At 43.3% G+C, this 24,475-nt stretch overlaps 1 pseudogene; it reads right to left on the reverse strand.

The window, feature by feature from the left end:
• Positions 1–17,937: 17,937 nt before the first annotated feature.
• Positions 17,938–20,315, reverse strand: LOC118650532 (annotated as a pseudogene).
• Between the last annotated feature and the right edge of the window lie 4,160 nt (positions 20,316–24,475).

The following is a 24,475-nucleotide window of genomic DNA, read 5'->3' on the forward strand; positions in this document are numbered from 1 at the left end:
CATCCTGCCCTAATTAAAACTCTGAGCTTCTTAATAACAGGCTGCATTCGTTAAAGAGTCCGAAGTTATTAGTCAGAGACAGAGGCCAGTAAGTTATTAGATGTTATCTTGTTTCTCTTCCAGACCTTCATTTGTATGACCTTTTGTGTGAACCCAGAGGTCATAGGCTGATCATGAAGTTAAGCATACATGCAACTTCTATACAGATTCATCAATTAAAGTTTTTCTAGGTGAAAGAGAAAGAAGTAACCTAATCCCTTTGAAGACGATACAAGGCTATTATCTGAACAAGCAAAGAGAAAAGAAAAAGTCAACTAACCTGGTTCTGAAGAGATGATCAAATGCTAGAAACAGGCAAGATATCAACATGACAGGGTGGAGGAAACTTAAATCAGAGCAAAGGGAAGCTTCCTCTCTGCCACATGGTCTTCTCTAAAAGTGGCATGTCAGTGTTCACCTGCAGGGCGGCTTTGGAAGAGCAGGTGAGCCATGCATTTGAAATCTGGGATTGAAAGCAGGCATTGGAAGGCCTCCCCATAATCAAGATGTACTGTTACTTCTTAGTGATTCAGTAAGAGCTTTCCTTTGAATTGAACGTAACAAATCTAAAACAGAATTTAATCATTAAAATTTATTAAGTTTGGCTTAAGTCAACTAAAGAGTTTTACATGGGGATTGATGTACAGCATGGTGACTATAGTTAATAACACTGTACCATATACTTAAAATTTGTTAAGAGGTTATATATTAAGTGTTCTCACCCCACAAGAAAGGTAACTGTGAAGTGATGGATGTGTTAATTTGGTAGTACTCATTTCACATGTAGCAAGTCATCATGTTATATACCTTAAATATATACAATTTTTATTTGTTAGCAATACTTCAGTAAAGCTGTAGAAGAGTTTTATAGACCTGGTTAATGATAGAATCATAAAATTTTAGATCTGAAACTGATGTAAAAAAATTTTTTTTTTATTGCTTAAAGAGTATTACATACATCTCTTATCCCCCCCCCCTTGAAATTCCCCCAGCTTCCCCTACCCCCCAGTGTCTTATGTCCATTGGTTATACTTATATGCATGCATACAAGTCCTTCGGTTGATCTCTTATCCCCACTCCCGTCCCCCAACTCTCCCCAGACTTCCCGCTGTAGTTTGACAGTCTGTTCAATGCTGCTCTGCCTCTGTATCTATTTTTGTTCAACAGTTTATAATGGTCTTTATTATCCATAAATGAGTGAGATCATGTGGTATTTTTCTTTCATTGACTGGCTTATTTCACTTAGCATAATGCTCTCCAGTTCCATCCATGCTGTTGCAAATGGAAAGAAGTCCTTCTTTTTTACTGCAGCATAGTATTCCATTGTGTAGATGTACCACAGTTTTCTAATCCATTCATCTGCTGATGGACAGATGGGCACTGTTTCCAGATCTTTGCTATGGTAAATTGTGCTGCTATGAACATAGGGATGCATGTATCCTTTCTGATTGGTGTTTCTGGTTTCTTGGGATATATTCCTAGAAGTGGGATCACTGGGTAAAATGGGAGTTCCATTTTTAACTTTTTGAGGAAACTCCATACTGTCTTCCACAGTGTCTGCACCAGTCTGCATTCCCACCAGCAGTGCACGAGTGTCCCTTTTTCTCCACATCCTCTCCAGCACTTGTCATTTGTTGATTTGTTGATAATAGCCAGTCTGACAGGTGTGAGATGGTACCTCATTGTTGTTTTGATTTGCATCTCTCAGATGATTAGTGGCTTTGAGCATGTTTTCATATGTCTCTTGGCTTTCTGAATGTCCTCTTTTGAAAAGTGTCTATTTAGGTCCTTTGCCCATTTTATTGATTGGATTGTTTATCTTCCTTTTGTTAAGTTGTGTGAGTTCCCTGTAAATTTTAGAGATTAAACCCTTATCAGAGATAACATTTGCAAATATGTTCTCCCATGCAGTGGGCTTTCTTGTTGTTTTGTTGATGGTTTCTTTTGCTGTGCAGAAGCTTTTTATTTTGATGTAGTCCCACTTGTTTATTTTCTCTTTAGTTTCCAATGCCCTAGGAGCAGTATCAGTGAAGAAATTGCTTCAGCATATGTCCAAGATTTTGTTGCCTTTGTATTCCTCTAGTATTTTTATGGTTTCTCTCTTACATTTAAGTCCTTTATCCATTTTGAGTTTATTTTTGTGTATGGTGTAAGTTGGTGGTCTAGTTTCATCTTTTTGCATGTATCTGTCCAATTTTCCCAACACCATTTATTGAAGAGACTGTCTTGACTCCATTGTATGTTCTTGCCACCTTTGTCAAATATTAATTGAGAGTATTGATCTATATGTCTGTTCTTGAGCCAGTACCAGGCAGTTCTGAGAACAGTGGCTTTGTAGTACAGCTTGATATCTGGTATTGAGATCCCACCTACTTTGTTCTTCTTTCTCAGGATTGCTGCAGCTATTCGGGGTCTTTTTTTATTCCAGATGAATTTTTTGAGCGTTCATTCTAGGTTTGTGAAATATGCCGTTGGTATTTTAATGGGAAGTGCGTTGAATTTATAAATTGCTTTTGGTAGTATGGACATTTTAATGATGTAGATATATAAACTGTAATTAATGAATTCTAGAAGCGCAGAGTAGATAAGTCTGAGAGCTAACTTCCAGGAACTTGATCAGTTTCTCAAGGTAAATATCAAACAAAAATCCTCTCATGCTTCTGGCAGAGGAAGGTGAAAGCGAACCATTTTGAAACACACCAGCACATTTCCAAGATGCTTCTTCTTATAGCTCCTTTCTGTATCCCTGGTGTAGTGAATTTCTCAGCCATTCTGGCTCCCCAAATTCCTAACTACTGAGTATGTCCACACCTGGTCCTTACTCACCAAGAAGTCCTCAATTGAACAGGGCAAAGTTCATGCCATAAGTAACACTGCTTGCTGAAAGCAGCTTGGCTAAAGGAAAAGACCTCACAATCTTTTGGCCCAAAGGTCTGGGCACCAATTAAAGATATGATGCCATCCCCTATTAGCTAGCTCCCCTTCTCAGACCTTTGCTTATACTGTTTTTTATTACTCATGTTCAACTATTGTCTGTTTAACCTTTGTTATGGTTCATATTCTCCCATCTAGGAGCCCTAAAACTACAAAAGGTCCTCCATATGGAACTGCAAATGGAGGCTGCTATGGACCATTAGTTTGCCCACTTCTGATGGGACACTGACTGCCGCCCCCAACCAACAACCCATTTGTCAGCAGGAAGCAGCCAGACAGACCGGCTGCTTCCTGCTGTCCCAATGGCAGTTGGGGTGTCCTAATTGGAGGGGGGGGCCAAAAAGAGTTTTTAGGGGTTAAATAGGTAGGTATAGGAAATTTTAGAAATTAAGAGGTCTATGGATAAAGCACAGGGCAAAGGTTACATTTCCATAAGACAAGGGAGCTGGGAGTAGCAAAAGGTACACATTTACAAAATAGAGGGAGGAAGAAAGCCCAGAGAAAATAGGAGAACAATAAGGGAGAAGAAGGAGGGAGTCTCATGTGAGGTTTGACCTTTAAGCTCAGGAATTGCTATAGTGACCAAATCAGAAGGGGATAGTGACAAATCAGAGGAGTTATCAAGGCACAAAGATCTGTAGCCTTTATAAACCGTAGGGAAAAGGGACTCAGTGGGACTCTTCCCTCTGTCAACATGGGAATCTGTGCTGGGGGACTCTTCCCCCTCCCCATGTGGGAGTCTGTGCTTGTTTCTCAATAAATTTCCACCTTTGCTATATATAAAGAAAATCTGGTTGCAAATTTCCTGACAAATTCATGAATTCTAAGGTGCAGGGACTAAGGTGTAAAGTATAGGACTATGCTTTATTTCAGTAATGAAGGTCAGCCCAGCTGGCGTGGCTCAGATTGTTGACCTATAAACCAGGAGGTCATGGTTGTTGTTGTTGTTTTTTTAATATATTTTATTGATTTTTTACAGAGAGGAAGGGAGAGGGATAGAGAGTTAGGAACATTGATGAGAGAGAAACATTGATCAGCTGCCTCCTGCACACCCCCTACTGGGGATGCGCCCGCAACCAAGGTACATGCCCTTGACTGGAATCGAACCCGGGACCCTTCAGTCTGCAGGCCGACGCTCTATCCACTGAGCCAAACCAGTCAGGGCCAGGAGGTCATGGTTTTATTCCCGGTTAGGGCACATGCCCTGGTTGCAGGTTCAATTCCCAGTGTGGGTTGTGTAGGAGGCAGCCTATCAATGATTCTCCCTCATCATTGATGTTTCTATCTCCCTTCCTCTCTGAAATCAATAACAATATACTTTTTAAAACTAATGAAGATAATTTTTAACATTTATTTCATTGGATTCTTATAAAAATTTTTTGTAGCTGGAAAATAAGCCATCTCTTTCTCTTCTTGCAGACAGAAGCCATGGAGGAGAGATCTTGATTAGGATTTTTGGAGTCTTATAAAAGCCATAGTCTGTAAGCTTTATGCAGCTAAGGAAGATGCATCTGGGATGTGTGACCCAGCAAAGGTCTCTGTCTTGCTAGCACATGGTCAGAAGGGGAAAGGATGAAGAGGTGTGGAGGGACATGAAAGAATGGAACTGAACACTTCAGAATGACAGTGTGAGTGGGCTGGCTCTGAGGAGAAATGTGCCTCCTGAATTTTAGGCTAAGCTGCCTCCCCAGTCTGTGTTGGATACAGCAGCAACCTGCTGACAGTGGAGAAAAGGTGACCATACTCACATTGAAAGTGAGATTGGAAAGGGGTCCCTGAATCAGAGCTCACACTGACCTGGACCTCATTACAAGACAGTGCATAGAATAACCCCCCCATCCCCAGACCTCTCAGTGGGACTTGAGGGGTCAAGTCCCAGAACACTTGATGTGGACTGGACTGTGGAAGAAAGGACGTTGTCCTTCCTGGGAGGAGATCAAGCCTCTGGTCAGGGTGGGGTTTCCTGAAATGTAGGATGAAGAAGAGTTTCTTAAGATGGGAGTGGGGAATACACTTTTGGTAAGGAGGAGCAATCCTCAGGGTAGGGAGCTAAGTAAGACTGGGGGTGCGCATATGAGGGGCCCTTTGCCTAAGAGAGATCTGATTTCTTAGGTGTGGTGTCCTTTGTTTTCTCTTATACAACGTCATTTTCTTTAGTTGCTCAAACCTTCAATAAAGATATTTGATATCTTTAGCCATATGCTGAAAACAAGGGGACAGGAGGGCCCTGAGCAGAGGACGCTACAGCCTATAGAGAAGGCTGTATCTACGAGTGTCACATAATGAGGGTATGAGCAAGATGAGGCAGAAAGGGACTGAAGGGACAAAACTGGGAGCAAATGGAAGAGCCAGCAGCACCAAGGAACAACTTACAAGTAAATAACTCAGGGGGGGATCTGGAAGAAAACTTCTCTTTGCACACTAGATAATAGAGTGATATATTTCAGACTGGTCATGTGAGTGTTTAGTGGGTCTCAACCAGCATTTTTTAGAAAATGAAATAAAATTGAATGGAAAATATCCAACTGTATGCTCTAATATGTGTATTGTTTAATACAGTTATAAAGTTATACAGTTACAAGTGAAACTTTTACTTCAGTTAGATATGTGTGTATGCTGGATTCATGATGTAAAATATATTTCTTACTGTGAATTGGGATTAAAAATGGTACTAAAGAAAACTGACCTTGAAGGAGGGTGGGCATGAAGGCAAATTTTTGGATTACCTTTACAAAGCAGGCAGGACAAGTAAGTGGAAGTTCCATTTTATGGATGAGAAACTGAAGAAATTACAAGGAAAGCTACCATTGATGGAGCCCTGGCCCATAATAAGCACTGTGCCAAGTACTGTGCTGCATTATTTGGTCTGCTTCTCAGGTATCTCTGGGTGGCATCCCTTGTTCAGAGTGGAGGGAGAGCTTGTGTGACTTGCCCAAAGCTTCATTGATCCCAAGGCTTTACAAGGACACACCTGGGTTCCTGACACAGTGTTCTTTGCTGCTCAAGGAAAAGCCTTTATAAAGGGTATCAGGAAAATGACATGCTGAATGCAGGTGAATAAAATAGCTCATGGTTAAATTGTAGGCATCAGTGAAAGGAGGCAGAAAAGCTTAGCCCCTCATATCACACTTCAAAGGTCACAACTGGTTTGTGTGAGAGACAATGAATGGGGTATTTCTAGGCTGAACAAAAAGTGCTGGGAACATTAACATCAAGAGCAAGGGATTTCGTCCTAGCCAGTTTGGGGTGCATGCAGGAGGCAACCAATCGATGTGTCTCTGTCACATCAATGTTTCTCTCGTTCTGTCTCTCCCCCTCCCTTCCACTCTCTCTAAAAATCAATGGAAAAATATCCTCGGGTGAGGATTAACAACAACAACAACAACAACAACAAAACAAAAGAAAGAGAGAGAGAGAGAGAGAGAGAGAGAGAGAGAGAGAGAGAGAGAACAAAGGAGCAGCACACAAGGATACCCTTTACTCATAAATTTTTCTCAAATGTTGACCCAGTGTTTATTGGAAACCAATTATGTGGCTGCTAGCCATGATAATGTATATGGGGAGTTAAAACATACAAACCTTCACCTGAAACCTATATGATTTTATTAACCAATGTCATCCCAATAAATTCCTTAAATAAAAACAAACAAACAAACAAAAAACATATAAACCTTGGGCATTCAAGGCATTTAGAGTAGCATTTGCACACACGTGCACACACACATACAAATGTGAACCTGCAGTGAAGCGGCAGGGCAGTCAGGATGAAGGAAAATGATTGGGATGTTTCCTGGGGGCAGATCTGTAATGCTGGAGAAAAATGCTACAAATTGTCATGGGGTTTTCAAACGGACAATTCATCTGTTTATAGTTAGTGTCATTTCATTTTTCCACCTCTAGTATGTGTGATACAACTAGGAAAGTCTCTCTGAGACAATGAACCCGTTTTAGTGATAACAGCAGAGAGAGTGATTAAATGAATTTATCTCGGAAATTCTGTGATTTATGAAATAGCAAGGAAATGGGGTCTCCCAGTAATGTTAGGAGCTGGGCAGTGTGGACTTATAGTTTTCTTGACCAGCTGTGTACTTGCCATGTAACATGACTTTAAGACTTTCCTCCTGCCTTATTCCCTTCATTTTCTGTTACTGCCCTGACAGCTCAGTCAACCCTCTCCTTCAGGCTGGCCTGCTCATGGCCACTCTGCAAGCTGTGCTGCATCCCTGGCTCAGCCTTCCCCTCACACTCATCCTCTAAGAGCACTCCCTCCCTTTCTCTAGAAATGAGGCTGCTTTTTAAAGAGACTAAGGGGAAGGAAATGGTAGTTGCTCACCCATATAATATTTAAAGAACTTCAGTGCCCCCTGTTGTATTGCTCTGTATGTGCCTCTGTCAGCATCATATTGTGTTTCATCCACATTGGATTGTAGCTCTATAGAAGCTGGAACAATTTTCTTTTCTGTTCTGCATCCACAACCCACACAATGTACTGTGCAATAATTATCAACTGGATTATTAATGAAATTTATTGCCCATTTGGTAAAGTGGTGACCACAGATGCTACCAAGCACTTTTAGATCATTAGGAGGAAAAGAGTTATGAGAAAGAAAATTATTAACTTACAAAACAATTCCCTTTTATGCCCTAGCCAGTTTGGCTCAGTGGATAGAGCATTGGCCTGTGGACTGAAGGGTCCCAGGTTTGATTCCGGCCAAGGGCACATATCTGGGTTGCGGGCTCAATCCCCAGTAGGGATGTGCAGGAGGCAACTGATCAATGATTCTCTCTCATCATTGATGTTTCTATCTCTCTCTCCTTCTTCCTTCCTCTTTGAAATCAATAAAGAAATATATTAAAACAAAACAAAATAAAAAACAATTCCCTTTTAAAAAATGTGTACTTTCCCTTTTGCAGTTTTTTTGTATCACAAATAAACTTGACTATACTTTACATATATTCATGAATATAATATAATCTAAAAGTTCAAGGCAACCATAGCTCTTAAGCTGACATTGTGATTTTGTTTTAAAATGAAAATACTTTATTCTGATTAAAGTAACAAGTACTGAATTTGATTTAAGTTAGTAAAAGTTGTTTTGAGTGTTTTATGCACTATACAAATAGTATACTTAATTTTTCTACCTATCAGATTTTTTCAATATGATTTCAGGACTTATTTTTACATTGTACATATTCTGTTCTTTAGTAATAATAATTGCCATTTATTGAGCATAAACTGTGTGTCTGTGCATTTCAGGTTTACAGGCTCTTCAATTCCTCTCAATAACCCAAGGAGACAAGTTGCTGGGTGGTATGCTTATGTCCAAACAAATTATTTTTTTTGTTGTTAATCCTCATCCCAGGATATTTTTTTCCATTGATTTTTAGAGAGAGTGAAAGGGAGGGAGGGGTGGAGAGAGAGAGAGAGAAACATCGATGTGAGAGAGGCACATCGATTGGTTGCTTCCCTCATGTGCCTCAACTGGGACCAGAGGTTGAATCTGCAACCCAGGTATGGGCCCTTGACAAGGAATCAAACCTGAGGCCCTTCACTGGGTGGGCTGATGCTCTACCCACTGAGAAACACCAGCCAGGACTCCAATACAAATTCTTATTAAAAGGCCTCCACGTCACAAAAGGCTTTTGATCAGATGGGCAAGATAATCTGCCCAGTGGACGTCAGAGAGCCCCCTTTCCATAACTCTACAGCTGGCACAGTGGGCTCAGGAGCAAAGGGTCATGTTGGCAGGAGTAGAGATTGTGTATGGCCTCAAGAACATGAACTTCCTCTTACATGGGTGACCTAACCCTACCACTGCAGTGAAGCCAATTTGCAGCATAACAACTCTTTGTTATGGTACTATTTGTTGGGAAGACTAGCCAGCTACCTGGTGGCAGCTATACTACATTAGATCCCTCCCATCATGAAAAGAGTGGCTCTATTTATCCTCATTAGAAAACAGTAGCCATATCCTGGATTTGTGTTTGTTTTCCTTGATTCTGTTAACCAAAAAATCATGAAGGCAATGAATGCCTTAAAACAACCCCAAAGTGTCCTGCCAACATTATTTTACAGTAAAAGGAACAAGCAATGTATTACTGCCATGAGATTCAATACTCTTATCATATATCTCATTATCCAGAAGTCTCATTATCCAACAGTGGTGTGGCATGGGCCATCAAAGACATAACACTCTCAGAGACTGGGGTGCTAGGTTGCAGGATGTAGCATGTGCCCTGAACCAAAGACCAAAAAATGGTTTGGTTCTTCCCATAGTCGAAACTCAAGGAGCTAAGAACCAGGAGATGGTACCAGATGAAATTATACCCAGTGACCCATTAACATTTTTTTTTTTTTTTTGCCTCCTATCCCCATGAATCTGCTCTCTTCATTTTTAGTACCCATGAGAGGAATGTTTCATTAAGAGACAAATTGAAATGGAAACCATATAGCTATCTGATATATCATCTCCAGTGTCATCAGACAAACAAGAAAATGGGAGTTGAAGTGTTGGCTGGGTCATTGAGCCCTCTTTCCTGCTAGACAAGGTGGAGAGGGAGGAATATGGCTCACAGGATCTCCTCCTGGGAAATGTTAAGTAGAGGGAGAGGGCTGCATGTGGATATCTGGCAATAAGAGTGTGGATTATAGTGGACTTGGGACATTGCTTTGGTTTCCCACTCCCAAAGCTCTATCCTATTTATGAGTCTTTTTCAGTGAGGGAGTCCTGGAGGGAGAAAGGACCCCGCCTTCCACTATGGAAGTCTGAACCAGCATTCCCTCTTCCTACAGGGTAAATAATCTGGTTTAACCCAGTCTTAACCTGAGTGTCACACAGATGTAGAGATGGTTAGAGACCATCCCCAGAATGGAGGCAAGTGTCCCCTAGAGCTAGTGCCCTCAGGGGTTTTATCACCCAGACTGTTTCTGAAGTGAGTCCTGGTTGGTATTCTTGGGTGCACAGAGAGACTTGGGTTTTGCCCATTTTCCAAGGCTGGCTCTCCAGTGTTCCTGTAGGCCACCTTTCAGTTGATTCCTTCTCTGCTTGTATTATCCATAGTTGGTTCTGACAAATACAGAGGGGAAGCAAGCACAGACATGAAGCCACCTTTTTTATTTCGATGCAGGCCACACAAGTCTTTTTCTCCCTTCCTAAGTACTAGATGTTTTGTATATTTTAGTTTTGGATAGATAGGGGGTAGAAAATAAGGGTTAGAGCAGATAAGAAGCAAAACTTTAGGCATGAAAAAGAAAACATATCAATAATAAGTAAACTGAGGCTTGCTAATACACATTTAGTTACACCTTGCACTCAAACTGGACTAAAATACCTCAAGACAACAAAAGAAACACCAGAGAGACAAGCAAGAATTTATAGGCTATCAACTGAATTGATATAACCTCAATGGAGAAGTGGCCACTCTGTCCTAACAATATGTAAAAAGCTGAACAGACTGAAAAATCTATAATTCTTCTTGGATCTGCAAGAGAGAGAGGGACACAGGGCAAACTGCTGCCCACAAAATTAGAGAAAAAAAAAAAAGACAGGCAAAGACCAGATTACTGAGCAGAGACTTAAAGCAGAAACCTTCCTGGGAAATCAGTGTTGGGGTAGGAAAGCCTTAACTATAATCAATGAATTTCTGGAGGCTCAGATGGACAAGTCTGAGAGTTCAAAACTCCAGAGGGACCCAGTCTTAGGGCAGTCCCCCAAATATTGTGAGATTTGCCTCCAGGAGCTCAAGCGAATTCCCATATTAAATAGAGAATAATCCCTTTGAGCTTCTGGCAGTGGGATGGGAAAAATAATTTTGAACTAGCCAGAACACTCTGTTCTTCTTAACATGGCCTTCCCTCCAGAGGCCGAGTTAACCTAAACCTAATATTCTGAGGTAGTATCAGACCGTAAACTATCCAGGGAAGGGAAGTACCTAACTCTAGCTCACTCTAGCCATCCTGTCTCACCTAAGAAAAGAAATAATTTATTTTATTTTATTTTATTTTATTTTATTTTTTTAGAAAAGAAATAATTTAAAACACCCATGAAAGGCTTCCTTTCAAGATGGTGGAGTAGGTAAAAGTTGTACTTGCCTCCTCCCATAACCACATTAAAATTACAAGTAAACTACAGAACCACCTTCATTCAGAGCCACCTGAAATCTGGCTGAATGGAAGTCTTACAACCAAGAATATAAAGAAGAAGCCACATCAACACTGGTAGGAGGAATGGAGACTCAGAATAGGCTGGTTACACATCCACATGTGGCAGTTAAGAATCCAGAGGGATATCTTGGCTGAAGAAGTGTCCCTGAGAAGTGAAGGATCCCAGCCCCACACCAGGACTCTCAGCACAGGGTTCCAGTGCTGGGAAGAGAAGTCTGCATAACTTCTAGCTGTGAACACAAGTGGGGATTGTGGCTGAGTGAGACAGATGGCTGAGGTTCCTCTTAACGGGCCCATATAGGACTTACTCAGACTCACTCCCTCTGAGTGTCAGCACTGGAGCAGGAGCTTGAAAAGCACCAGGGACATTCGGGGAGGAACTGAATTGTTTGGCATCAAGGTAAAGGCTGGAGGGACAGCTTTTTCCCAGACAGAGTGTTGTCAGAAGCCATTGTTACTTTGCTGAGCCTTTCCCACGCAGAGCTGGCAGGCAGGCACCATACCTGAGTCTCCATTAACCTGGCTAACACCATTTGTCAAGAGCTGTCTTGGGTCATGTTGTGGACTTTTCTAAAATTTCTTAAAGGTTCATAAACCCCAAACAAGTAGCATCTGGCCTCAGTGTGCACTGTACTTCTCATCAAGTTGCCCCAGGCCTGGCACTAGCAGTAGCTGGCCTCAGTTTGAAGCTTGGCCTCTCTAAAGCACCTCTAAGCCCAGTACAAGTAGCAAGCATCTGCAGATAACTCATGCTGGGTGGCCATAGGCAGGGCACAGGGAGCGGTTGATCTTGACCTGTACCTCTTCGGATGCCCCAGAGCCAGTGCGCCCAGTGAACCGGTTTGCTGTACAAGGGCTGACCTCATGAGCAGGACAGCTTCAGACCATGCCAAAGCACCACCCAAAACCTCCATGAGGGTCATATTCAAATGATGGACTCAATGGGCACCAGAGCAAGTCCTGCTACTAAGTTGAAAAGATATATGCATCCAATGTTTATTGCAGTATTACTTACATTAGCCAAAATATGGAAGCAACCTAAGTGTTCATCAAAAGATGAATGGATAAAGAACAAATGGTGCAGGCGCAGCTGGTGTGCTCAGTGGTTGAGCATCAACCTGTGAACCAGGAGATCATGGTTTGATTCCTGGTCAGGACACATGCCCAGGTTGCAAGCTTGATCCCCAGTAGGGGACCTGCAGGAGGCAGCCAATTGATGTTTCTCTCTCATCACTGATGTTTCTATCCCTCTTTCCCTCTCCCTTCTTCTTTGAAATATATATATACTAGAGGCCCAGTGCACAAAATCTGTGCACAGGGGGCAGGGACGAGGTCCCTCAGCCCGACCTGCACCCTCACCAATCCGGGAGCCCTCAGGGGGTGTCCTACTGATGGCTTAGGCCTGCTCCCCATGGTTCTCTGCTATCTGTGGGGCCCGCTTGGTGACTCCTGGGTCCCTGCTGGCAACGGCCAAGTGGGCGCTGCTGTGCACTGTCCGTGGGGTCCGCTTGGCTGCTCCCAGGTGGCCGCAGTGACAGCCAAGCAGGCTCTGCTCTCAGTGGCCGCCCCCAAGGACTGGAGGACTCCAGCGGGGCTGAGAAGACTGGGTGCCGCCATCTTGTGGCTATGGCACCGCCATCTTTGTGTCAGAGTGACGGTTAATTTGCATATCACTCTTTTATTAAATAGGAGGATATCCTATCTAATAAAAGAGAAACATGGTAATTAGCTGTACCTCCGCTACCCTTCCCATTGGCTAATCAGGGTGATATGCAAATTAATTGCCAGCCAAGATGGTGGCCGGCAGCCAGGCAGCTTGAAGAGAACATGAGGCTTGCTTGCTTCAGTGACGGAGGAAACCAATGTTCCCCGCCTGCCTTGCCAGCCTCTGAGCTTGCAGTTTGAAAGATTGTTACAAATATAGAAGCTAAACAAAACCCCAGAAACATGCTTTCAGCCAGCCAGGATCTCAGAGCTGGAGTTGAAACAGTGTTTCGATTATAGAACCCAAACAAACTAGATACCTGCTTTCAGCAGCTGAGGCCTCAGAGCTGGAGCCAAGCCTGAGAGCTAAAGCTGGCCCAGAATAAAAAAAAAAGAAAAAAAGGAGCAGTTGGGAGCCTCAGTCACCCGCCAGCCTGAAAACAGCCCTCAGCCCCTCACCCAGACTGGCCAGGCACCCCAGTGGGGACCCACACCCTGAAGGGGGTGTGACCAGCTGCAAACAGCCATCAGCCCCTCACCCAGGCTGGCCAGGCACCCAAGCGGGACCCCCACCCTGATCCAGGACACCCTTCAGGGCAAACCAGCCGGCACCCACCCGTGCACCAGGCCTCTATCCTGTATAGTGAAAGGGTAATATGCCTCCCAGCACCGGGATCAGCGGAGTAGTGAGGCCTCCAGGCACCGGGATCAGCGTGACAGGGGGCAGCGCCCAAACCCCCTGTCGCCCTGTGGCTCTGTGTGTGATAGGGAGGCAGGGCTACAACCTCCCTATCTGCCCTGCTCTGTTCATGACAGGGGAAGGCTCCCCAACCCCCTGATCAGCCCTGCTCTGTGCCTGATAGGGGCGAACTCCCCAAACCCCTGATCTCCCTGCAGCTCTGTGTGTGACAGGGTGCGGCGCCCCAACCCCCTGTTTGGCCCTGCTCTGTGTGAGACAGGGTGCGGTGCCCCAACCCCCTGATCCGCCCTGCTCTGTGTGTGATGGGGCAGTGCCCCAACTCCCTTATTGGCCTTACTCTGTGAGTGACAGGGGGGAGCTCCTCAACCCTCTGATCGGCCCTGCTCTGTGCATGACACGGGGGAGCTCCCCAACTCCCTGACCGACCCTGCTCTGTGCGTGACAGGGGTGGCGCCGCAACCTCCCCATCGACCCTGCCTTGAGTGTGACAGGGGGCGGTGCCCCAACCCCCCAATCGGCCCTACCCTGAGCATGACTGAGGGTGGCATCGCAACCTCCCGATCCGCCCTGCTCTGTGCATGACAGGGGGCAGCGCCCCAACTCCCCAATCAGCCCTGCTCTGAGCCTGACCAGGGGCTGCACCTAGGGATTGGGCCTGCCATCTGCCACCCGGGAGCAGGCCTAAGCCAGCCGGTCGTTATCTCCCGAGGGGTCCCAGGCTGCGAGAGGGCACAGGCCGGGCTGAGGGACACCCCTCCCCCCCCGAGTACACAAATTTTTGTGCACCGGGCCTCTAGTATATATATTAAAAAAGAGCAAATGGTGCATATGTACAATGAAATATGACTCAGCCACACATAAAAAAAGGAAAAAGAAAAAGAAAGCTTGCCATCTGCCATAACATAGATGGACCTAGAGGTTTTTGTGCTGAGTAAAAAATAAGTCAGACAGAGAAAGAGAAATTACATAGGATTTCACTTATATGTGGAATCTAAAACAAACAAACAAACAAACAAACAACCACAACAAAAACATACCGGGAATAGATTTGTAGATACAGAGAACATTTTGACAGTCATAGATGAGAGGGGTATTGGGAGATGGGTGAATAAGGTGAAGGGATTAAGAAGTACAAATTGGTAATTACAGAATAGTCATGTGGATTTCAAGTACAGCATAGAGAATATAGTCAATAATATTGTAATAATTATGTATGGTGTCAGATGGGTACTAGATTTAACAGGAGGATCACTTCATAAGTTATATAAATGTCTAATCACTGAGTTGTACACCTGAAACTAATATGATATCATATATCAACTATAATTGAAAATTTAAAAAGTTGTTTTTAAAAAAAAGATACCTGGAATTGGAACACATGATGGTAGCATAGGTAAATGCAGATACACACCACCTCCCACAACTACATCAAAATTACAACTAAAATACAGAACAACCATCATTCAGAACTGCCTGAAATCTGGCTGAACGGAAGTCCTACAACTAGAGAAGTAAAGAAGAAAGTACATTGATACTGGTAGGAAGGGTGAAGGCACAGAATGGGCTGTTCTAACACCCACATGTGGCATTTTTTTAATCTGTAGGGATAGCGTGGCTGTGGAGGCCCCCTGTGAGGAGCAAGGGGTCCCAGCCCCACACCAGACTCCAGCCCAGGGTTTCAGAGCTGGGAAGAAAAGTCCCCATAATTTTGGGCTATAAATACCAGCAGGGATTGTGGCTGCATGACACGGAGGCTACTGGAGACCCAGAAGTTCCTCATAAAGGACTGGCACACAGGCTTACTCAGACTCAATCCCTCTGGGCTCCAGAGCAGGGGTGTCAGCTTGAAAGAAACCTGGGACATTTGGGGAAGAACTAGTTTGTCTGGCATCAGGACAAAAACTTGGGGGCAGCTTTCTCCAAGACTGGGGTGCTTACAGGGGTCATTGTTCCTGTGCTGGGACCTCCCCCATTGCAGAGCTGACTGGCAGCCATATCTGAGTTTCCATCAGTGAGGCTCACACTGTTTGTTCCAACTGGGTGATTCCCTGAGACACTGCCCCATCCATTTTGCAGCCCTTCCCAAGCTGTTTGCAGCCTGTTCTCTTTCAGGCTTCAGACTTTCCTAAAATCTCTTAAACAAGCAGCAGTGGAATTAGCAAGAGCCAACACTAGCAGCAGCCTGCCTTGCTTCACAGCTTGGCCTCACTTGGGCACATCCAAGCCCAATACAAGTAGTAGCCATCTGCAGATGGTTCTGTAGTTCCTGACAGGTGTCACCAGGCAGTTGCTGACTTTGCACCTCCCTGGAGGCCCCAGAGCCAGTGTACCCAGGGGACATCTTCAGACCATACCAGATTACAGCTATACACATCCAGAAGCAACACACTCAAGGGGCAGACTCAGTGAACACCAAAGCCCCAGCAAAGCAAGTCCTGCTCCATAGGAGTGTCTTCTGCACAGCAACTCTTTGACTGTAGTCACAGCTAGTCCTCACAGCCACTTGGCCTGGAGGTTAATTCCTCCCAGAGAAGCCAACAGCAATCAAGGCTCAACTAAAGCAAGATTGTGCACACATCCTACTCAGGGGCACACCTAGAGTGCCCAGCTCAGGTGACTGGGGAGGCTGAGCTACTGGGCCCTACAGGCCTACTACACAAGGCCACTCTACCAATTTCAGGAGACATAGCAGCTCTACCTAATAAATAGAAACAAACACAGGGAAGCAGTCAAAATGTGGAGACAAAGAAACATGTCACAAATGAAAGAGCAGAAAAAAATCTCCAGAAAAAGATCTAAATGAAATGGAAGCAAGTAAACTACTAGATATAGAGTTCAAAACAATGGTTATAAGGTTGCTCAAGGATCTTAATGAGAGCTTCAAGGGATTTAGTTAGACTTTTAAGGATCTTAGTGAGAAATTTAAAGACATGAAAAAGGACCCAATCAGAAGACCAAAAGAAAAAAGAATCCAAAAATATGAAGATAGTGTAAGAGCCTCTGGGACAACTTCAAGCAACCAACATTCACTTTGTGGGGGTGCCAGGAGGAAAAGAGAGAGAGCAAGATATTGAAAACTTATTTGAAGAAATAAAGACAGAAAACTTCCTCCTACCTGGTAAAAGAAATAGATTTACAAGTCCAAGAAGCACAGAGAGTTCCAAACAAGAGGAACCCAAACAGGCCCACACCAAGATACATCATAATTAAAATGCCAACAGTTAAAGACAAAGAGAGAATCTTAAAAGCAGCAAGAGAAAAGCAGTTAGTTACCCACAAGGGAGAGCCCATACGACTGTCAGCTGATTTATCCACAGAAACTTTGCAGGCCAGAAGGGAGTGGCAAGAAATACGCAAAGTGATGAATAGCAAGGACCTACAACCAAGATTACTCTACCCAGCAAAGGTACAATTTAGAATAAAGGTCAGATAAAGACCTTCACAAACAAGAAAATGTTAAAGGAGTTCATTACCACCAAACCAGTATTACATGAAATGTTGAAGGGTATTTTTTAAGAAGAGGAAGAAGAAGGAGGAGGAGGAGGAAGAGGAGAAGAAGAAGAAGAAGAAGAAGAAGAAGAAGAAGAAGAAGAAGAAGAAGAAGAAGAAATAAAATATATGAACAATAACATGGCAATAAATACATATCTACCAACAACTGAATCTAAAAATCAAAATAAATGATTAAGGAATGTAATAAAAAAAACAGCCAATGAGCCCTAGCCATTTTGGCTCAGTGGATAGAGCTTCGGCTTGCAGACTGAAGGATCCTGGGTTTGATTCCGGTCAAGGGCACATACCTTGGTTGCAGGTTCCCCGGACATGGTTGGGGTGCATGCAGGAGACAACCAATCAATGTGTCTCTCTCACATTGGTGTTTCTCTCTCTCTCCTTCTCCTTTCCACTCTCTCTAAAAAAATCAATGGAAAAATATTCTTGGGTGAGGATTAACAACAACAAAAAAGCCCAAGATGAATAAAATAGAACAAGAGGCAAGTACACATGGAACAGACTGATGAATCTCAGAGGGAAGGGGGTGGGGGTGGTGCGGGAAGAGATTAACCAAGGATCTTACCTATGGACACAGACAATAGGATGGTGAAGGCCTGGAGTGGGGCGGGAACCAGGTGGAGGGAACAATGGAGGAAAATGGGGGACATTTGTAATATTCTCAACAATAAAGATTTTTTTTAGAACATCTTAAATTTTTAACCCTTTCTTTACAGATTACCTAAGCCACTTTTGATGAAGAAAACTGTAGAAAGTTAGTAACTGCCACAAGCAAATGCCAGGTGGTGGCCTGTGTCATTTTTCCACAGAGACCTGCTTTGTGGGGTGTCTGAATGCATTGCTCAGGGTCTCTGCTCACACTCGCTGTAACCAATTGTGGCAGATTTTAGTTCACAGGTCTCTTTTTCCCATATTTCTTTGTAAACTCTTCAGCATTCTTACAGATTTTTTTAATGGACCTTAGGAGTATTCTTTATCGAGGTCAGCCTGAAGGGGGTGCTCAGTCTGGGGATCATTCACAGTGCTATGAGAGACTGAATTACTTGTTCTGTTTTTTTGCTGACTTCCAGTTTTCAGCACTAATTACTGGCAGACAGACCTGTCCTTTTCATCAATGTTGGGGTGATAGATCTTTGTTTTAAATGTGATCTTCAGTGGTTTGAATGGGTATTCTGCTGAAAAGTTTATTTCTTTTCTGAAGGCCCCCTTATCATATGGAGGGTTGTCAGGAACAATAAGCCCTTGCCAAATCAATAAATTAGCTTCATCAACCCAGCAGTGCACGAGGGTTCCTTTTTCTCTATAACCTCACCAGCAGCACTTGTCGTTTGTTGATTTGTTGATGATACCTATTCTGACAGGTGTGAGGTGATACCTCATTGTTGTTTTGATTTGCATCTCTCCCATTATTAGTGACTTTGAGCATGTTTTCATATGTCTCTGGGCCTTCTGTATGTCCTCTTTTGAAAAGTGTAGATCCTTTGCCCATTTTTTGATCAGATTGTTTATCTTCCTTTTGTTAAGTTGTATGAGTTCCCCGTAAATTTTGGAGATTAAACCCTTATTGGAGATAACATTGGCAAATATGTTCTCCCACCCAGTGGGCTTTTTTGTTGTTTTGTTGATGGTTTCTTTTGCTGTGCAGAAGCTTTTTATTTTGATGTAGTCCCATTTGTTTCTTTTCTCTTTAGTTTCCATTGTCCTAGGAGCTATATCAGTAAAGATATTGCTATGACATATGTCTGCTATTTTGCTGCCTATGGATTCTCCTAACAATAAAGATTCTTTTAAAGAAAGATATACCTTGCCCAGCTGATGTGGCTCAGTGGTTGAGCATTGACCCATGAACCAAGAGTTCACTGGTTCCATTCCCAGTCAGGACACATGTCCTTGTTGCGGGCTTGATCCCCAGTAAGTGGCATGTAGGAGACAGCTGATCAATGTTCCTATCTCTCTATCAATCTCTCTTCCTCACACTCTAAAATCAATAAAAACATATTTTAAAAAAGATACACTGTGAAGTCCACAGTGCAGAGGCATATGCTTAGTAAAAGGCTGACCTGATAGTAGGAGTACAGAATGTTTCCCTTTACCCATACCTCACTACCACCACATTCTTAAAGGTCTATTTACAGCAGTTCCTTTTACCAGTACATCATGGCCAGCTATAAAAAACAATAATGTAAAACAAACAAAAGGCAAAAAACCCCCCACAATTTAAAGAGATGGAGCAAGCATCAGAATCAGACATGGCAGATGTTAGAATTATCACACCAAGGACTTCAAAAAACTATGATTATTATGCTGAAGGCTCTAATGCAGTGATTCTCAACCTTCCTAATGCCCTTTAATATAGTTCCTCATGTTGTGGTGACTCTCAACCATAAAATTATTTTCATTGCTACTTCATAACTGTAATTTTGCTACTGTTATGAATTATAATATAAATATCAGATTTGCAGGATGCATTTTCATTGTTATAAATTGAACGTAATTAAAGCATAGTGATTAATCACAGAAACAGTATGTAACTATATATGTGTTTTCCGATGGTCTTAGACAACCCCTGTGAAAGGGTTGTTCGACCCCCAAAGGGGTCACGACCCACAGGTTAAGAACCGCTGCTCTAATGGATAAAACAGATTGCATAACGAACAGATGGGCAATGTGAGCAGAGAGATGGAAATCCTAAGAAAGAACCAAAAAGAAATTCTAGAGATCAAAAACACTGTGACAGAAATGAAGAGTGCTTTTGATGGACATAATATTATAAGTTTGAGGAAAGATTCTCTGAACTTGAGGATATCTCAGTAGAATCCTCAAAAACTGAAAAGCAAAGACAACAAAGATTGGGGTGGGGCAGAGCCAAATATCCAAGAACTGTGAAAGAACAACAAAAGGTCTAATCCTAAATAATAAAAGTCTAATATGCAAATAGACCGAATGGCGGAACAACTGAACAACCAGTTGCTATGACATGCGCTGGCCAGCAGGGGGGCTGCGCGGAACATGGTAGGCGTCGGCTGCAACAGGATGGCGGAGCAGGTGATCAGGAGTACCAGACCAAGACAGGGCACCTGTCGCTGTCATCGGGGCGAGCCTCTTGTGGTTACTGAAAATTCTTTGCTCCCACGCTCTGCAGTCCCGCCCGGCGCTCGCACCTGCTGCCTTTGCTGGCCCAGCTCACACCTTCTGCAGGAGCTGGAGTTGCTGTTTGCACCCATTGCCAGCACCCAGCACCGGCCCCTGATCGCTCAGCGCCATTGCCCCTCAGGGCTTCTCTACCTCCCCCTGTTCCTGAGGGGTGATCGGGACAGCAGCTGCTGTTTGCAACTGCTGATGGCGCCAGCTCCGCTTGCACCCGCTGCTGGAGCCAGCCCCAATTGCTTGTGCCTCCAGCCATTGCGAGCAGGGCCAGCCCCATCAGTGCATGGGAGCGGCAGCAGTAGGAGTGGGGCTGCCGGCAGACAGGGGACTGGGGGTCGTGGCAGGAGGGGCTGGGCTGGGGTGTGGAGGATGGGCTGAGATCCACCCCTGTGCCTTCTGTAGCCTCACATGGCCCACAGTTCCTTTCAAGGTGCACAAATTCATGCACTGGGCCCCTAGTATATACATAATGAAATACCAGAAGGAGAAGAAAAATAGAAAAGAATAGAAGAAATGTTTTAAACAATAATGACTGAGAATTTCCCTCAATTAATGGTAGACACCAAATCACAGATTCAGGAACCTCAGAGAATGCCAATGAAGATAAAGGCCCCTAAATCTACACTTGTCATATCATTTTTATTATAGAAAACCAAACTAAAGAAAAAATTCTGAAAAAAGACAAAGGAAAAATATCATACCTATAAATGAAAATATAAAAATTATATCTAATTCTCCTCACAAACCATGCAAGCAAGGAGAGTAGAGTGAAATATTTAGCCTTGAGAGAAAAAAAATGCCGACCTAGAATTCTGTACCATGGAAAATGTAAACAAATTTTGCCTTTAAAAAAATTCCTTTGAAAAAAGTTCTTTTTTCCTTTTTCTTCTTTTACCTGAAGAGCAGAGGTAGGGATGGGAAGAAAAAAGATGCTGGCTTAGAAAATGTTCTTCAGAAAAACCTCCAATTTATTTTTGTTTTACTTTTTTTTTTAAAAGGCAGTCTCCATGTTTTACATTAATAGTTTTCCAAAATATATTTTAAAGCCATATTAATGGTTAAATTTTTATAAATTGATGAAAGTACTGTGTTATTGATTTATTTTCTAAAACAAAACAAAACAAAATAATAAATCTTATTGTCAGTTTAGGAAAACAACTGAAATCACTTGTGTTTTCTAAAATTATTGAAGCAGAATATTAACTATTCACTGATTGATATTGTCAAATAGCAAATAAGTATAGTGAGGGTGGAGACAAGGTTTCTATCTTTTACCAGACTTCAGCACCTAACCGATGCTTATTGCATTTTATTCTATAGGACTCCCCTGGTTTGTACTTTTGTAACAACGCAAGAGAGAAGAATATCAATGTCTTTGGAGTTACAAAAGCTGTTGCAGTCAATACTGGCTCTGTATTTTGCAAAAAGATACATCTATGAATAAAATACAGGGGTTGCCATGCAAACACCATTTTCTACAGAAGTTCCTATTTTGAGAATGGATTTCAGTGCACAATTATACACCAACTCTAAGAAAGTCTTTTTGTGTGTGCTGTTTATTTGTTTGTAGGTATCTATAACAATAAAAGGGTAATATGCTAATTAGACCTGACATCATTCTGGACATCTTTACAGACGAAGCTGGGACTGGAGGGAAGCCAGCCCGGGTCCTGGGTGCCAGAGGGGAGCCGGTGCCGAAAGCCGAGGGAAGGAAGGCCCACTCTTACACGAATTTTGTGCATTGGGCCTCTAGTATTTAAATATCTTTCCTTTTGTGAGTTGGCAAACATACAGAGAGGTTGCTAAAATTCTCAGTCACTATTGTTACCCCAGCATGTAGATGGTGTGACAGATAGCATTAAACAAAGTGAAGTGGACTCATTGTGTCAGGATATTTTATTTGGCTGTCTGCATTGTGTGGACTCATTAGATAATTTCTCCTTCACTTTGTGTTACACAGAGCTGACTACAGAAGACAGCATTTGGAAAAGAGATCACTAGGAGAGAAGGCTGCTGGACTAGAGACCACAAGGGGAGAGAAAAGGGGATTAAACCCAGAAGGAGGAGTCGGATGGGAAACAAAAGGCCCTGATAAAACCAAAGTGCTGTGATTGGATCTGGGTTCATTGTCTTGCAAAATTGAAGAATAATTTCATGGACAAACAGGTAAGCAAAAGCAAAAGCAAAGGTTATTGAGAGAGACTCTTTCTAGCAGGGAGGGAACCCAAGAAGCACTATGTCTAGGGGTATAGATATGCCCTGCTGGCTTCTGATTGGTTCTTCCACAGAAGCTCTCTGTATAAGGGTAGAGGAAGCTCTGTCTAGAGGTGTTGGTTTTTCCCTGCCCGTTTGGGTTGCTCCAGCAACTTCCACCTAGCTGGGTTTTGGCCCAGCCGGGTTCCTTAGCAACTAGTCAGCAAACTGTATCTTCTTATTCTTGAACTTCCCTATTTTCCTCCCCTCCCATAGTCTCATCCCTAACTACCTATCCCTCTTCTATCTCCTCATTCCCTCCTCTGATTTGGAGACCCCCAACTGCTGTTGGGAATAGAGGTGATGACCACTCTGGCTAATTCCTGCTGAAGAGGGATTGTTAGGACTCCATTGGAGGTGGATGACCTAAGGGACCATGGAAGATGGGAGCTGACATTCGGGGTCCCATTTCCACAACCATTTGGAACTTGATTGCTTCTATCCTGGTGGAAATAAAGCATATAGTGAGTTTAAAAGGCAGGGTCCAAACAGTAAAACCAGTATGATTATAGAAAGGGTAGAAGCCAGGAGGTCCAGATAAGATTCTGTAGCCAGGTATCCAGGATTTTGAAATTTGTTATTGGACTTTTGAGGCCCTATTAACTAGTTTCTTGGGCCCCATCTCTTACTATATAAGACTGGTTGGCGTAAAAACAGCATTCTTCCCCTAGGAATAGACATAGCCCCCCTTTCTCAGCAGTGTGGAGGTCAAGTCCTCTCTGATTTGGGAGTAACTGCTGCCAATGAATCTGGTCCTGTGCTGTGACAATATTTTGGGCAATTTCCTCTAAGCTATCTGCAAGGTCTTTGGATAGGCTTTGACAGTGAGAAAGGAAGGTTGCTAAGTCCCCTATCCCAGTGCCTAGGCCTATAGCTATTTCTAGACTGGCAAGGAGGGGAAGAAGGACAATGCCCCTCCTGGTTCAAGTGTGAGTGGTGACAGGAACCTTAAAGGACTGATTATTAGGGCAATGTCTATTTCAGGGTGAGATAGATTAGGGTGCAGGTCCCTGTCCAGTTGGCTGGGAGGCAGAGATAGGTATTGGTGCCATACAGAAAGAAGATTCCCTGATTTTCTAAGCAGAAAGTGTTCTCAGTGGTGAAGAGCTGAGTGAACTTGTTCTCATTTTCCTAAACAGAGAACGTTCCATCCAAGGTTGCCTCATAAAGGGCTGGAAAGAGCCTTTGGGATTGACCTGTGTAGCCCCAGTGGTGGTGTTCTCAAAAAATACATTTTTCCTCTGTCTTTACCCAAAATTTAGAATGTGTGAGACTGTGGGAGGGAAGTCCGAGACAGTTAGATTGCAATTGTGAATTGCAACTCTCCCATGGGAAACAGCTAACACAGGAAAGGGATATTGATTGTTGGGAAGGTTGCTGAGATGGTAGGCCTGGCTGAGAATTAACAAGTTTCTGAAAAGGGACTGTTTGGGAGATGAAAAAGCTAACCTAGTCAGAGGAAGGCTGTAGTTTGAGAGTAAAGTTACATAAGTGTTGATCAAGATGTCCTAAAACATTTCCTGCAGGGAGTGTTCCGTTGATGCAAAGAGGTGCCTGATATGCTAGGATGGTATTGGTTGTTACTAGTCCTAAGATGGGGACCTCATTGGATGAGTGTTCAGTTATGTTGTTTAAATATGACTGTAGTAGCTGAACGGCTCTGCCTGTGAGCGTTCCTCTTGTCGTTTTTGTGATTGGGAAGTTATAAAGTTCATTGAGATGCATGAGTTGGAATGAGGGCCCTCCATATATCTTATAGTGGAAGGATAGACTGGAGTTGGCCCATGCATGTAAGGAGGTTGGGGCTGCCATGTAGATAGTTGATGAGAGGGGAAGACAGAGCCAGCAGTCCCTCGCTAGTCTTCCCCAGGGTGTTTTCCTGTCCTTTGAGTTCCAGGTAGGGCAAGCTTTTTATGCTGGAGATTATTCTTTCAGCATATCTCATAGGCCCTAATGACCCATTGGGTGGTTTTCCAAGATAGTCTTGCCAGTAAATAAGTGCTGGATCATTTGGTGGGTCTTAT

This window comes from Myotis myotis, unplaced genomic scaffold (assembly GCF_014108235.1).
Source record: "Myotis myotis isolate mMyoMyo1 unplaced genomic scaffold, mMyoMyo1.p scaffold_m19_p_3, whole genome shotgun sequence".
Lineage (NCBI taxonomy): Eukaryota > Metazoa > Chordata > Mammalia > Chiroptera > Vespertilionidae > Myotis > Myotis myotis.